Here is a 15,982-nt window from a genome sequence, read left to right as displayed (position 1 = left end):
CTTATATCTTGTAAATAACCAATAGCCCTATAATTGGAGTTGAGCAAAGAAAGAAGAAACGTATGCTGTCACCCACTCTTGCTTTCTATTTTCAAACTCCTGCTTTTTCTGGCGGGACCTCTTTAATTTTTATTTTATTTTTCTATTGTTTTCTTATTTTATTATTCATACATTTCATTTATGGACCCTGTGTTTGGGCAGTTTCCGCACTCCTTCTCCTATCCCTAAATCCTCTTATGCCCTCTGTACTCCTCAAATTCATGACCTCTTATTCCTTAATTATTATCGTTATACAGATGTGTGCTCACACGTGCTTGCGTGCACACACATATATGTGTGCAAGCAAACATATGTATAAATGTATAAATGCAATCAGCTGATCAGCTGAGTCTCTTTAATGTTACTTGTGTATACATGTATGTGTGGTATGACGTGGTGTGTGTATGTGTATGTGTGTGTGTGACTCCTTGGAAATAGATAAGTTATCAGGGAGCTCATCCCTGGAGAAAACTGTTTCTCCCTCTCAATACATGCCTGTAACTCTTTATCGAGTTGTGGGGCCTTGTGAGATTTTCCTCACTCATGATGGCATGTCAACCGGTATTGTCATGATTCGGGTCTTGTTCAGGCAATGGGAGGAGGGCTTACCTGTTACATACAGAAGACCTGCAGGAGATATCCTTGTCCTCTGTCTTTTATAATCTTTCTCCCCTTCTTAATGTTTAAAAGCAGTCTGCACTCTGTGGAGACATTCTCCTTTTCCTACTTAAGCTTCACAAGACAGGCAAATGTATATTTTGTTCATTCAGTGTGCCAGCTCTTGCCCAGTTCTAGGAAGCAGATAAGCATGTGCTGAACAAATAAAAGAAAAATTAATCAGATAAAGCCCACTTTGTGGGGAGCCAGAGAGAAGATGGCATATCGCCACAACAGGAGGCATTCAGGCCAGAGTTCAGACAAAATGAATGTATGATGCTTATCCTGCCTGAATTAAGTCTGTTGTAAGAATGTTTAGCCCATACTCATAGCTGAACAGAACCTTTGCTTTTCATCACTGTTTCATTTCTCATATGAATGGTTCTGGGCAGTGATTTCTCTTCCACAAGCATGAAAATAGAGGCCTATGGAAAAATTTTCTATTCATGAACTGGCATTGCTGCCAACACAACCACGAAGTGAAGAATATAAAAAGGGTACACATCACGCTAAGGAAGAATACGTTAAAAAAATTATACTATACAAACTGTAAATGGCCTACAACTACTTTTGCATACTGTACAAATTGAAAAAAAAACATTGTATTTTGTCCAATTATTAGTAAGGATCTTAAAAGGCTCGCATAGTAAATGCAGCAATTGCACTTCAAGAATAGAAACTAAGAAAAAAATAACTTTAACACAATATCTAGATCAACTCAACTTAAAATTAATAAAATTAACCATAACAACAGTTATTATTTTCAGGTGACTCCTCAGAAAAGTAAACCCTATGCTTGGTGGTAAACTAGGCACTGGGATCTTCCCTGACGTTCATACAAATGCCCTTGAGTGTCATAGAGCCAGAAAGTAACAAATACTCCTTTCTTTTAATGTTTAGTACAGAAAGGCTCATTCCTAAGTGATGGCACTCATTATTCACCATGAAGTTTCTGACTCCCTCTGCCCAGCAGAGCATGTGAGCTCATGGCCTCCCATCACCACCAGGTGCTTGCTGAGGAGGACAGTCAGAAAACTCCCTCTTGTATCATTCTCCTTAGAAAAGCAACATGTCCGAGTAGCTTCTAATAGCATGCGAGCCTTAACTGCTGAGTAGGAAGGGTCTAGAGAAGGCCGATGAGGAAAGCGGTTCAGGAAAGGCATGGAATTTGCATGTGGAGTGTGATGCACAGAACCACAAAGAGATGAGTACTACGCAGTAAAAGGGACTCCAGGAAATGAAAGCGCTAGAAGCATATAAAATGTGATCAATGGCACCACAGTCAGCAGACGGATACTGAAAAAAAGCCAGGGACAAGCCTGGAAATGTCCCAGGTGGATGTGAGCTTTGAAGAACTTAGGGTGTCGAAGACAGCTTCTGCATCAGGGTCTAAAATAAAGTGTTATCGCATGGAGAAGAAGAGTATTCAGACCGTATGAATCCTCCCTTTTAAAATAATCAATTTGATTTGTTCCATCTGTCTCCCATCCTGCTAACAGTTTTTGAAATGTAACAGAAAAATAACACAAATTTGTGAATAAATTTTACAGCACAATAAGCTGGAAGTCCAGGTCCTAACAAAATAGCTAAGAATTTATTGTGTCATAAATTTATTTCAATGGAGATGTCACAGCTCATATCTGTTACCACATGTGTACACTATAAAATGTTGGAGAAAACATTTAAACAGGAAGATGTGGGCTGAGGAGAACCTTGTTAAACCCAAAAACTGGTTGAAAATAAATGGAAAAAATTGAACTAAAAATTAAGAAAGAAGACACACAGGTGTTACCAGCCATCACAAGCTTCAGAGAGAAAGTTAGGGCCAGTTTCTTGTAATTTTTTTGTAAGCAGTAATAAAATAAAAGAGTTTCTTCTTTTAAAAATTTAAGTGTTTTATTTTAAATAGACATGTAAGAGTTAGACATATTTATGAAGTACAGTGTGAGCCATATAAATATATATATATATTATATATCACATATATTATATATTATGTTACATGTTACATGTCATATGTTATATGTTAAATATTATAGATTATTATATATATCATAGTGTGGTTAGGATACTCATCATTTCAATTGCTTACATTTTTTTGCTCAAATTTTTTCTCTTCTGGCCATTTTGTAAAGTAGGAACGAACGGTGTTTGCTTGTTTGCTTTTCTCTACCTTTGCTCTACCTTAGCACTCCAGACTGTAATCTTTACCTAGCTGTAACTTGATGACCACTCAGCTCTCTCTCCCTCCCATTTCTACAGCAGACCATACTAAGTTTTTACTTCAGTAAGCCCATTTTTTTTAGATTCTACATATTAATGACTTATGTTTTGTTTGTATACTGTAACTGGATGATTTTTTCATTTATTTTTATTTATTTACTTATTTGTTTTACATCCAGATAGCAGCTTCCCCTTCCCCTTCTCCTCCCAGTCTTTTCTCTCTCCTCTACTCCCTCCATTCTCCCCTCCCTTACTCCTCAGAGAAGGGGAGAGCTCTCATGGATACCAATCCACCTTGACATAGCAAGCTTCAGTAGAAATAGGAGCATCTACTAAAGAGACTAAGCAAGGCAGCCCAAGTAGGGGAAAGGGATCCAAAGGCAGGCAACAGAGTTAGAGACAGCCCATGCTACAGTTGTTAGGGGACCCACATGAAGAACAATCCACACATCTGTTATAAATGTATACAGGTCCTAGGTTTATCTCACACATGCTCTTTGGTCGGTGGGTGAGTCTCTGTAGGTCCGCATGGGCCTAGGTTAGTTGGCTCTATAAGTTTTCTTGTGATATCCTTAACCTTGATAGCCCCTTCAATCCTTCCTTCCCCTCTTCCACAAGATTCCCCAAGCTCCTCCTAATGTTTGGCTGTGGATCTCTGAATCTGTTTCCATCAGATTTTAAATGGAGTCTCTCAAAGGACAGTTATGCTAGGTCCCTGTGTGCAACTATAGCAGAATATCATTAATAGTGTCAGGGGTTGGCTCTCTCTCATGAGATGGGCCAGTCATTGGTTGGTCATTCTCTCAATTTCTGTTCTATCTGTATCCTGCACATCTTGTAGGCAGGACAAATTTTAGGTCAAAGTTTTTATGGATAGGTTGTAGTTCCCATCCCTCCACTGGAAGTCCTGTGTAGTTACAGGAAATGGGCATTTCTGGTTCTCCATTTGTTGCTACTAGGAGTCTTAGCTAGGGTCACCCTCATAGATTCCTGGAAGTTTCTCTTTTCCCAGGTTTCTGGCTTATCCTGGAGTTGCCCCCACCCACACCAATTCAGTTCTCTCTCCCTCAGTCTTCCCCACAGTTGATCCCTTCTGTTCCCCTACCCACTCCTTTTCCCACTCAGCTCCCTCCTTCCCTCCACATCTGAAATCTATTTTATTTCCCATTCTGAGTGAGATCTAAGCATCCTCCCTTGAGCCCTCCATGTTACTTAGCTTGTTTGGGTCTGTGGATTGTAATATGGTTACCCTGCACTTTATGTCTACTATCCACTTTTAAGTGAATACATACTTATAAGTGAGAACATACCATGTGTATCTTTCTGGGTCTGGGTCAGGATTATCTTTTCTAGTGCAGTCCATTTGCCTGAAAATTTCATATCGTCCTTGTTTTTAATAGCTCACTAATATTCCATTGTGTAAATGTACCACGGTTTCTTTATCTATTCTTCAGTAGAGTAGCATCTAGGTTGTTTTCAGTTACTGGGTATGACAAATAAAGCAGCCATGAACGTAGTTGAGCAAGGTAACTGGCTGATTTTATTTAACATAATTCCCTTTAGTTCCATCTATGTTGTCATTTAAAATAATTAAGAAATTTGCAAATAAATGGAAATATAACCTGCATACCTGGGATTGAAGAATTTGTATTGCTAGAATGCCTGTATCCCATGAAAGATTGCATTTATTTATGCTGAATGCAATGCCTTTCCAGCTACCTATAGAATTCTTGTAGAAATAGAAAAATCAACTATAAAATGTGTAGGGAACTGCCAAAGCCCATGAATAATTGGACTAATCATATGTAAAAAGAACATACCACCTTTCAAATTTTACAACAAAGCTATAATTGTCAGAGACACAGAGACCACTGAGAACAGAGAACACAAATTAAATTGTATTGCCAGGTTCACGGGACCCTCAGAGACCACCAGGAGACGACTCAATGCAATTACAAGAGAGCTTTATTACAAGAGCGATCAAACTCGGGACCCAAGTCTCACTGACTCAGCAGTAGAGAAGTGGAACCCTGAGCTCTGAGTGAACAGGATTTTTAAAGGGAAAGTCTGTGAGCAGGGGATTTCCATGGCAGCAAGCAGTGGGGCACAAGCTTTGGTGTTACAGAATTGGGTAAAGTTTAGCAGGGCGGGGTGACCTTTTCTGAGGCACACAAGCACAATGTCTAAGGCAGATAATCACAATGGCTATTTTTCTAAACCACATCTGAAACATTGGGGAGAATTTTCCCACCCGATTCTCAACCGATTCCCATTGATTATTGCCAGGGAGTTTGTCTCTATTTTCTATGAAGCATTTATTCTGTTATATTTCCTGGAGGCTGTTTCTAGGGGAGTTAACTTTGTTTTCTGCCAGGTGTACATTCTGTGATATTTCCTGGTACCTGAATTCAGTTCCCAGTCAAAATCTTTATTTCAAAATGGAGTTATATTCAGGCTAACTTAAGCTCTTCAAAATCTGTAGCTGATTTTTTTAACATATAAAGTCCATCCACACACTGGGAAGGAATACACATTATAAAAGATGATGAACAAAACTTGCTTTTGATGTGCTAAAGAATGAAACTGGATCCCTATTCTGTTGTGGATATAACCATGGTTTTGTTTTGGTCCCAGGTGTGGGATGTGGGACTGATTCAGACTATTTGCTGCAGCAGCAGCAGCAGACTATTTGCATCATGCAGGCTCTGAGAGGAGCTATTTGCCAGCTGCAAATAGTTTAAATCTAAGGACTTTGGAGAGAGAATAATTGCTAGAGCCCAGAAAGGAAATGGGTGAAAGAACAAGGCTGCTCTTGCTTCCCTTTTGCTGCTCCTAATTGCTATTGTGAAACAGGTTGGAGATTTCCCGAAAGGTTCTTCAAGAACCCCGATGACCTTAACCAACAGAAAGCAGCTAAGAGAACTATGCCCCCTCTCCCACTCTTTCTCTCTCCTACCTGGTGTTAAGGTATTGGAAGGAATTGGGGTGAAATAGGGGAGGAATATAAGAAATATAAAGAAAATAGGTTTTTGTTTTTGTTGTTGTTGTTTTTTAAAGTGACCCACTACTATTCCTCACCAGTTACAAAGATCAATCTGATACTGGTTAAAGATTCAAGCATACAACCCTGAGTGTAAAACCTCTAGATGAAAAAGTATAAAATGCTTACTAGAATAGGTATGGATATAAAATAAGATATAGGCAACAAAGATAAAAATGGACAAATAAAATTTATCAAAGTAAAGTGTTGTACCTCTGAAACTAAAAGCAGTCAGCAAAATAGAGAGAACATTTCTAGGACACAAGCAAACATCTGCAAAGGAGTCATCTCATGAGATATTGACAGGCAGAAAATACAAGGACTTCAAATAGCACTACAGTAAAACCAACCTAAACTAAAAAATGTATAAAAGACCCAAATAGGCATTTCTTGTATAGAGACATGTAAATGATTAACAGGTACATGCAAAAATGTTCTGTAACACCAGTTCTCAAAAAAATATCAATCAATGCCACAATAAGATGTCATTTTGCCCTAAATAGAGTGGATGTTACCAAAATGACAAAACAAAACAAAACAAAACAAGGTACCCTGTGAGTAACGCTAAGAAGAGTGAAGTTTTGTATGATGTTGGAAGAAATGCAAACTAGTACATTCATTATGGAAAATATGGGCAGTACACAATGTTATATACCAAACACCATATGGCCCAGCCATCGTTCTATTAAGTATCTATCCAAAGAAAGTTAAATTAGCATGTCAGAGAGATATATACATGAATGGGTTTATTGTAGCATTATTCACAAAAGCAGAGATCTAAAGTCATCTGGATGAATTGATAGTGAAAATTCATTATAAGCATAACAGAATACCACTCAGCTCTTAAAAAGGACAGATTGACTTTCAGTTTCTAAGAAAACATGATTGGTATTCAGATAAAACAGAAAATTACAGGGGTTGACCGAGCATTTCTGCCTCGGTCTAGCTTGGTAACTGAGGGGATTTTATGATCTGCAGCAGATTTACATTCACTAATAGGCAAGACATCATAATGACTTGTTATGCCTAGCAATTTAGTAAATCTTTCCAGAACATAAGCTCATGAAAATAAACCCAATAGCCATGTTTCCTCAGACTCTTCTCTAAACTGCCACTTTCCCTTGTAGAGTTTTAGATGACACCACAAAGCTCAATGGAGGCCTGTGAGGAATGAAGGGAGCTAGGTGACAAAAGAGATGCTCTTGGTGAGCCAGGGCATTCACACATTCTATAGCACAAGTTAGTGGGAAAGGTTGTTCCTATTTCATTTGTCTCCTTTGCCTATTGAGATCCTGACCTTCATATTCCTTTTAGAAATAGGGTCTGTCTGTCATTTTCTTCAGACTTCTAAAGTGAGTGGAAATCGAGGATTGAATGGATTCTGATGGAGTTCTTAATTACATAAACACAAACTGACAAAAACTTCATTCACCTCAGTAAGGAAACTATAGCAATAATGACATGCTTATGGAGTGTTTACCTGAGATTCTTCAAAGTACTTAAGCATATTAAACCACCCAATGTTCATTGCGTTATTAGATCCTTACTCTCAAGCAATGCCAATGATAAATGTTTTATATATGTGTATATATAAACACCACACATACGTATATGTCAATGCCAATGATAGAAGTTATATATAAAAAATATATATTATGTATGACATAGCATATATCATATATAAGATATATATTTATATGTAACATTTATGCTTACTAGAATAGGTATGGATATGAGTTTTATAAATAAAATATAGGCAACAAAGATAAAAATGGACAAATAAAATTTATCAAAGTAAGAAAGTGTTGTTTAATATTTCATACATAACATAAATAATTGTGTACGTTAATATAAAACACATTTATGTATATATGATATAACATATATCATTGATATATATATGTGTGTGTGTGTGTATGTGTATTAATATAGAGAGTGGAAATATGCTTGAGGCTACCACTGGTACTGGGAACCAGGACTAAAATAATAGATAATTTAATGTACTTCTTGGCACATGGAGCAAAGAAAAATAATATCCAAAATTAAGGATAAATTATTTTTCAAAATAGCTACAGGATTCTCACAAGCAACCTGAGCATTTCAGTCTCTCAATATCTTTGACAATACATACTGTTTTGTTTCCTTTTATTATAGGTACTTTAGTGGATGTGAAGTGGCATTTGAGTATGAAAACAGCAAGCAACAGTATTTCTCTGGTTCCTGCCTTGAGTTCCTGGTTTCCTTCAATAATGGATTGTAACTTGAAAATGTAAGGCAAATAAATTCTCTTGTCATCTAAAAAAAATAAATACATTTTCTGAATCACTAAAAATAGTTGAGAATGTTTTCTTGTTTTATTTTGTATATCTTCTTTGGAAAGGATCTATTACAATCTTTTACTCATTTCATATTTCTTATTCAAGTATAGGCATACTTATAAATGTTATATACAAATATTTTGTGAGTTATATGATTTTCAATAATCCTTTATTTCAGTCTCTTGATTGCATTTCACATTTTTAAAAAATTTTTATTTTATTTTTATTAATTACAGTTTATTGACTTTGTATCCCAACTGTAGCCCCTTTCCCATCCCCTCCCAATCCCACTCTACCTCCCTCTTCTTCTTCTATGCTCCTCCCCTAGTCCAATGATAGAGGAGGTCCTTCTCCCCTTCCATCTGACCCTAGTCTATCAGGTTTCATCAGAACTGACTTCTTTGTCTTCCTCTGTGGACTGGTAAGGCTGCTCCCCCCTCACGTGGAAGTGATCAAAGAGCCAGCCCATGAGTTCATATCGTTCATATCAGAGACAGTCCCTGTTCCTATTATTGAGGAACCCTCTTGGACACTGAGCTGACATGGATTACTTCTGTGCAGGGGTTCACAGTTTTTTGTGTCTTTTACTTTTTTAAAATTAATTTATTTATTCATTCACTTTACATTCTGGTCATAGCCAGTGACTCCGTACTCAAAAGACAATGAGAATGAAAACAATAAACCAATGTGAAAGTAAAACTGAAGTTTAAGTAATGTTTCCTACTTAACCTGTATAAAGTTAAAGAGCTGATTTATAAGTCTCATATTAATATGAACCAGAATATGGTTGTAACTTGTGACCAATGGTGACAAATGTTTTACTGATCCACAGACACAGAGCCAACTTAAGATGTCCTCTTTAGATTATATGATCAATTTCTCTAACCTGCTTTTGCAAACTTTGTATAGTTATATTCATATATACATTGTATGTATATAATGGTAAGTGGAGAAGGGCTATATAAGAACCAGAAAAAAAAGGTCCTGCCAGTTCGGAGGCATAAAGTAATAGTTCTGTCTGTGGACATCAAGTTCAACAAGGAAGATCGGTTGAAATAAGTGGAGAAACCGTTTAAGATCAGAGTCTCTCTCATGAGTCAGCTGCAATAAGTCATAGTACCTAACTTGATAGCTCCCAGTATTTGCCAAGGGTGCTACACCCAATCTCGCCGTGTCCAAGCTGCAGCCTACCTGTCTATAAATTCATAAAAGAACTGTTATATATTTACTTTGCAAATAAGAAAGCCGAGCCACTGAATAATTGAATAACCTGAGCAAGATTAAAGGTAACTTTTGACACAATAGGGGTTTGAAACTTTTGCAGTGCAAATTCGGGATGCATGCTTATTCGGCTTTGTTCTGCCCTCCAGCTACATGCCAAGACTCGGGTTTTTAAAAAATTGTTTTTAAAGATGATTCAAACATAGCATCCAAATTAAAAGTTGCTATTTTCTGGTATATTGGATTCTTTTTTGTTCATGTGACCAATAACAAGCAGAACTCACACAAAAGAAATAAGCTTATCTGAGCTGTGGTTTCAAAGGTTCAGTCAGTCCATCTTAGTGGGGACAGGAGGGCAGAGGAGGCGACTCTCTTCTGGGTGTCAGGAGTCAATAGCAAGACTCCACCCACACCACTGCCTGGGAGAGGAGGTCCACTCAGTATCACATGACAGGTTCATCCTTGGTGAACTCCTTCCACTAACTGGACACCACATCCTAAAGATTTCTTAGCTCTTTTACACTCCCAGTCCACAAACTGGGAACTGAACAATCAAATGAAAAGCCTGTGGGAAATACTTGGGTTTCAAACAACAACAGCTGGCAACTAGTTAATCAGTCTACTTTTGATCTTTAAAAAAAAAACCCTATGATGAAGCAGTATCAGTTCCTTTATTTATATATGTCATATTAAAACATTTTTATTTGGTGAAAATGTGCATTTACAAGCACTGGCATAGCTCCCAGGAACCTTATAGTCTGGTACCTTACACACTTCAAGCTGTAGAAAACATGTGAAGAAAAAGTCATTAACATTGACCTCACATACTCTATGGCACTGAATGGACTGAGTAACAACAACAACAACAATAACTTGAAGAAATTTGTATTTTTAAAATTAGCATACATTTTCACAGAGATTTTGTTTTGGTTGATATCTCCCATCCTCTTCTCCCCTGTCTCCCTGCCCCGCTTCCTTGTTTGTACCCCTTTACCTCCAGTATTTTCCTCTCCTTGTCACATTGATCTTATTACCTTCTCTACCCTATTAAGACCTCTTTCCCCCTCTCTCAAGCCTGTCTCCAATACCATATACACTCCCACAAAAATATGCATAATACACAAATTATATAGGTTTTTCAAAAGCATTTTAGATCATGAAAAGCACTACTATAGCAATTGTGAGAATGTATATCAAATACAAATGATGATGTACCGACGGAATGATGTAGGAGAGAGATGACTTTGTTATAGAAGCAGATGCCTGCCAGCAGAAGCTCCAAGAGGATAAGCATTCCATGTATATAACCTTGCCTTGTCATTGTTTCACTTATACACGAGCTACCCTAAAGCACGAGTTGAATGGACAGCACGCACAGTGGCCAAGTAGATTTTGTATTCTGCTGCTGTTAGTGGAATCACAAAACCTGCTGAAGAAAATGCCAGAAGAACTTTCGGAATTCACAAACCATCTTGGCTAGGTCTATTATTGCTGTGATAAGACTATAACCAAAAGCAACTTCAGGAGCAAAGGATTTGTTTGGCTTACATATGATGAATCACAGTCCACTAAAGGAAGCCAAGTCCAGAATTCAAACAGGGTGAAAATCAGGAGGCAGGAGCTGAAGCACAGGCCATGGAGGGGTGCTGCTTACTAGCTTGCTTCCCATTACAGCTTGCCCAGCTTGCATTCTGTATTGTTTAGAGCCACCAGCCCAAGGATGGTCCCACCCACAATGGGCTGGGCCCTCCCACACCGGTTATTAACATAAAAAAATGCCCTACATGCTTGCCTGTAACCTGATCTTATAGAGGCATTTTCTCAATAGAAATTTACATCCCTCAAAGGACCTTATCCTGTCAAATTGACATAAAACTCACCAGCACACATGTGTAATTGAACTGGTCCCTGTTATGGAGTGACCTCAGCAACTGCAGTGCTCTACTTGGACAGAGTTGTGACAGAGAAACTCCAACTCCTTTACCATTAGAACCATGGACACAGAGTCCTGCCTCTTTTTCTGCCAAACACACTTAGAAATTGAATACAGAGACAAATACATATACATGTTAATTTCAACTATAGTCAGTACCATGGCGACCATTACACAGAAGTGCTGCTCCCTTTCCAACACAGACTCTCCAAAAGAGTCTTAGGTTTTCCATCATAATTTCATCATCTATGCAAAGTTTTCTCTTTCACCTGACCAACATTGACGCAAAGTTTAACAGTATGTAGGAAGACTAAGGTCCCTTCGTCCACGTCCCCTTTGCAGTCACTAAGAATCAAGAAACTAGTTAGTGTCCCAGATCACTTAAGTGATAAAAATAAATAATAAAATAAAAAATAAAAAAAATAAATAGTGTAGGTAGGAAACCACACTCCTGATCATGGAGGAAATGTTTTTGTCCAGTTTACTAAAAAATTGCATAGATTATAATTATATGAAATCACATATAATTCTGCTCGACATCAGCACCTAAGGCCTAGACTCTGCACCATCTTTTGAGTGGCAGATTCAGTTTTCCCAAAACATCACAATAGGAAATCATTATTTTGCTCTTATGTAGGTTAATGAGGAGCCAGTGTTTGCTGCATCCTTATTCCTGGGGTCGATTTACTACTCACTGCTTTGTCTCAACAAAGACTGATTTTCACATGAAAAGAGCACCTGGCCACTCTTGGTAGCTCTGGAGCTGGCTTTCCCCAGGGAAGCAGGGGTTGGCGGCTGCTTTTTGTCACCCCTTCCTCACAGAAATGTCTTCAGTGGGTCACAGAAGCTACCGTAGTAAGGAGGCTGTTTTTATGAAAAGGAACATGGAAATTAGCTCTAGGCCTGGATTTATAGTAGTCAAGATACATTTTTCTTTAATAGAGCGCGCTAATACTCCTCTGGTCTTTGTTCTTCTCAGATCTGATTTGTTCCTGGTTTGGGTTTCCCCCAGGACAGCTGATAGCATCAAACATCCAAAACTAAGCAGCCGAAAGCCGAATGCCGATCCAAGCAGCTCGGGTTGAGCGATTTTATCAATTGTTCTAAGAGTAACAGAATTCTTGGGCTTGGGCTCTGTCTTGGCTTGTGAGATGTCTTTCGATTCTACCAGTTTTCAGGTAGAAAGTAAATCCAGATCAGTTCCATCCTAAACCCTGGGAATTTCATTTCAAAAGGGAGCAAAGGATTTTGATACAGTAAAGACACAGCGTCAAATGCAAGGGTTTAAATTAATAACTGGAAAATAACCTCTAGTTGGTACATATACTTGGATCAAATCACAGGCATTTTGAATGATTCTGGAGGACCTGTCTGCCTTTTTAATAGGCAGAATTCATTAAAACCCCTCAATAAAGCCTGGTCCCCGACTTTATGCACCAGTTTGCATAAACCGGCTGAAAAAACTTGGTCCCTTCCAGAGAGCACAGCAGCTTGAGAAGGGGGGAGGGGAGATTTAGAGCTTGCTCATGAGTGCCTGGGTGCTGCTTCCTCCCCGGGGATCTGTTTCTGCGGTTCTCAGACATTGAGATGTAACGGGAGTAGATGAGTACAGGCATCCTAGGGCTCAAAACTCATTTCCAGAAACGCCCCCCACCTTCAGCATAATGACCCAACTTCCAGCAAGTGATCTGACATTTTGCATCATGACAAGGAGCTGACAGCTGCCAGAGGGTGAGCTATGAGGCAGCCATGAGAAGCAAACGACCTGGAAAGCAGAGTCCAAGACTGGCGTCTACAACTCTTAAGTTTCACTAGGAAAACGCAACAATTGAAGTTAGCGTTCAAATACATTATTTACAACTTTGGTTACAAGGTGAAGCTGAAGTCACCAGTATCCATACATGTCAGAGCTTAACTGGGAAAGAGAAAGAAAGCCCCACCTGAAAACTGCCTTCCATTTTAAAATGCTAGTCTATAAAATTAATACCGGAAGGCCCTAAGAGCATGTACTATCACCCAGGGCCTGGTAGTTTTAGAGGTGCCACCTAACGTTTTTAATTCCGTTACTGTTCTGGCCATTTGTCTCTTATGTATTCCTTTTCATTGAAATACAAAAATTGAAACTGCATGGTGGTCTATTAAACTAGTAAGTAGAAAGTAATGCTTGGGAACAGTTTATTTGGACAGTTAGGCCAGTTTATCATAGTTAAAGTGCTAAATATTTTTACCTGGGAATTCATCAAAGGTGACACCATAACTTAAATCCCTGAAGTCCTCTTTCCCTCCTGTAGAAAGGCATATTAGCAAACTATTAACATTTCCAGCTACAAGGATAAAATGAAAACTCCTGAGTGTGACACAAAGAGACCCTAACAGGCCTTTGTACATATATCAGCCTCTGACATGGGGCTTGTGTCCCTTGTCTGTGCTTTCATTCTCTGAAATAAAACAGAACTCAATACCATTTAGTGAGAAAGCGTAAAAATAATTTATGTATATTAAATTTAGCACTGTTAGAGTAGCTTGATAAAACACCATGCTTTTCTGCTCCTTCCCATTTGGAATGTGAATCATCTCTTTGCCCTCCGTATCTACCTTGTATATGCTACTAGCCCGTTAGTGGTCCTCTCAGGTACCAGGTTTACCATGGTAAGGCAAGATAACAGGCAAGTGTGATTTGGTTAAAATCCCTAAAAGACAAGATAGGTCATACAATGGTTCCGAAGCCAAAGGGGCCCCCTTCGAGTGAAAAGATGAATGTTTCTCAATGAGGAAAATAAGTGTCATAGTTAGCTTCAGTTGCCAACCTGACACAAACCTAGGATCACCGGGGAAGAAGAACCCTCAGCTGAAGAATTCTCTCTATTCCATTGGCCTGTAGCCATGTCTGTGGGGCATTTTTTTTTCTTAATTGCTAATTGAGATAGGAAGGCCCAGCCTGTTGTGGCAGTGCCATCCATAGTCAGGTAGGCTGGGCTGCTTGAGAAAGCTGGCTAGGCAGGCAGGAGAAGCTATCCTTTATAGTTTCTGCCTGCTGCCCTGCACTGGCTTCCTACAGTCATGGAGTAAACTGTATAAGCAGAGATAAACCCTTCCCTTCTCAAGGAGGTTTTGACCATGGTATGTCATCACAGCAAAGCAAAAACAAAGTAGGACAGAAGAGAAAGTGTGCTGAGACTGATAAGTAACAGAAAAAAAAAAAAAAAAAAAGCGGGAAAAGAAACAGAATGTACAGGCAGGGTTCAGCACTTTTCCGTGTTCCCCTGGGGGTCATAGGCACTATCCCAAACACAAGGGAGGACGTTCTACTGTTCAATTGACATTAGAGTTTTGCAACTACTCATTTTTTTTAAAGATAAGCAGCTAAGTATTTAATTGAAAGAAAATAAATGCTGCATACACACTGATTCTGCAAGTGCACACACACACACACAGAACAAACCAAATCAGAAAAAAAAATCTCACACACTGTTGTTGCATTTTGGCATGTAATAATTAGAGACTATAGACTGTTGAAGAAGCAAGTGGGCAAGTTCAAGCCTTCGACCATCGCCAAGTGACTCACAGCTTACACTCATTTCAATATTCTCAAAGGCAATTTTGGTACATTTCTCACTAATTTTTGTCACGAACAGGGATAGATAGCATATGATAAGGGCTCAGCATGTGCTAAGCCCTAGGCTTAAGCCTCTTATATACCTTAATTTTTTATAACAGTTTTGAGAGTTCCAGTATATTTATTGTTACCCATCTACCAGCTATTATCACCCAGCCCTTTTCATAGATAAAGAAGTCTGTGGGCCTAATGCACTCACCATCCGTGAGGGGAACCCTCTCTTTTCACATTTGCTCTACAAGTCTCCAAAGCTGAACAGTTAGCACAATGATCCCGAGGCTCAAAGAACCTTCACTTAGAACGATGGTTCTCAACCTTCCTTAATGCTGTGACTCTTCTAATATAGTTTCCCATGTTGTGGTGACCCCCAACGACAAAATTATTTTGTTGTTATTTCATAACTGTAATCGTGTTCGTGTTGTGAACTGTAACATAAATCTCTGACATGCAGTATATCTGATATTTATCCCCTAAGGGAGTTATGGCCCATAGGTTGAGAACCACTGACTTAAGACCATCTCTTAAGTTCTGTAGCAATGTTTCCAAAATGCTTCACAGTTTTGCTTATGATTGCAAGTTGTACATTATCACATTGGGCACATTGGGGGGGTAGGCTAGGAATTGTTCTACCTCTAATCAGTATGCCTAGCCCTAGCAATTTAAATTTACTATCTTAAAAAATTCTGAGAAAGTTTGTAATCAGACTTTTCCAGGTTCTCTTTATTCCTCTCACCAAGGCCAACAAGGTCAAGATTCAGAATCCCTTAGCTCTGCTCTTACTCCATTCATCATATTGTCACTTATCTGTTTACCTAAAACCATCTTGCCCCTCTTGTCAGGTTCAACAGGAACCTGATTAGACCACAGGGAGATAAACAATAAGGTTCCAAGGAGTGTGTTATGTAAAGATACTGAGTTCTTAGAAAAGTTTACTC

The sequence above is a fragment of the Meriones unguiculatus genome, chromosome 2 (assembly GCF_030254825.1).
Source record: "Meriones unguiculatus strain TT.TT164.6M chromosome 2, Bangor_MerUng_6.1, whole genome shotgun sequence".
NCBI classification, from domain to species: domain Eukaryota; kingdom Metazoa; phylum Chordata; class Mammalia; order Rodentia; family Muridae; genus Meriones; species Meriones unguiculatus.
This window is presented reverse-complemented; position numbering follows the sequence as displayed.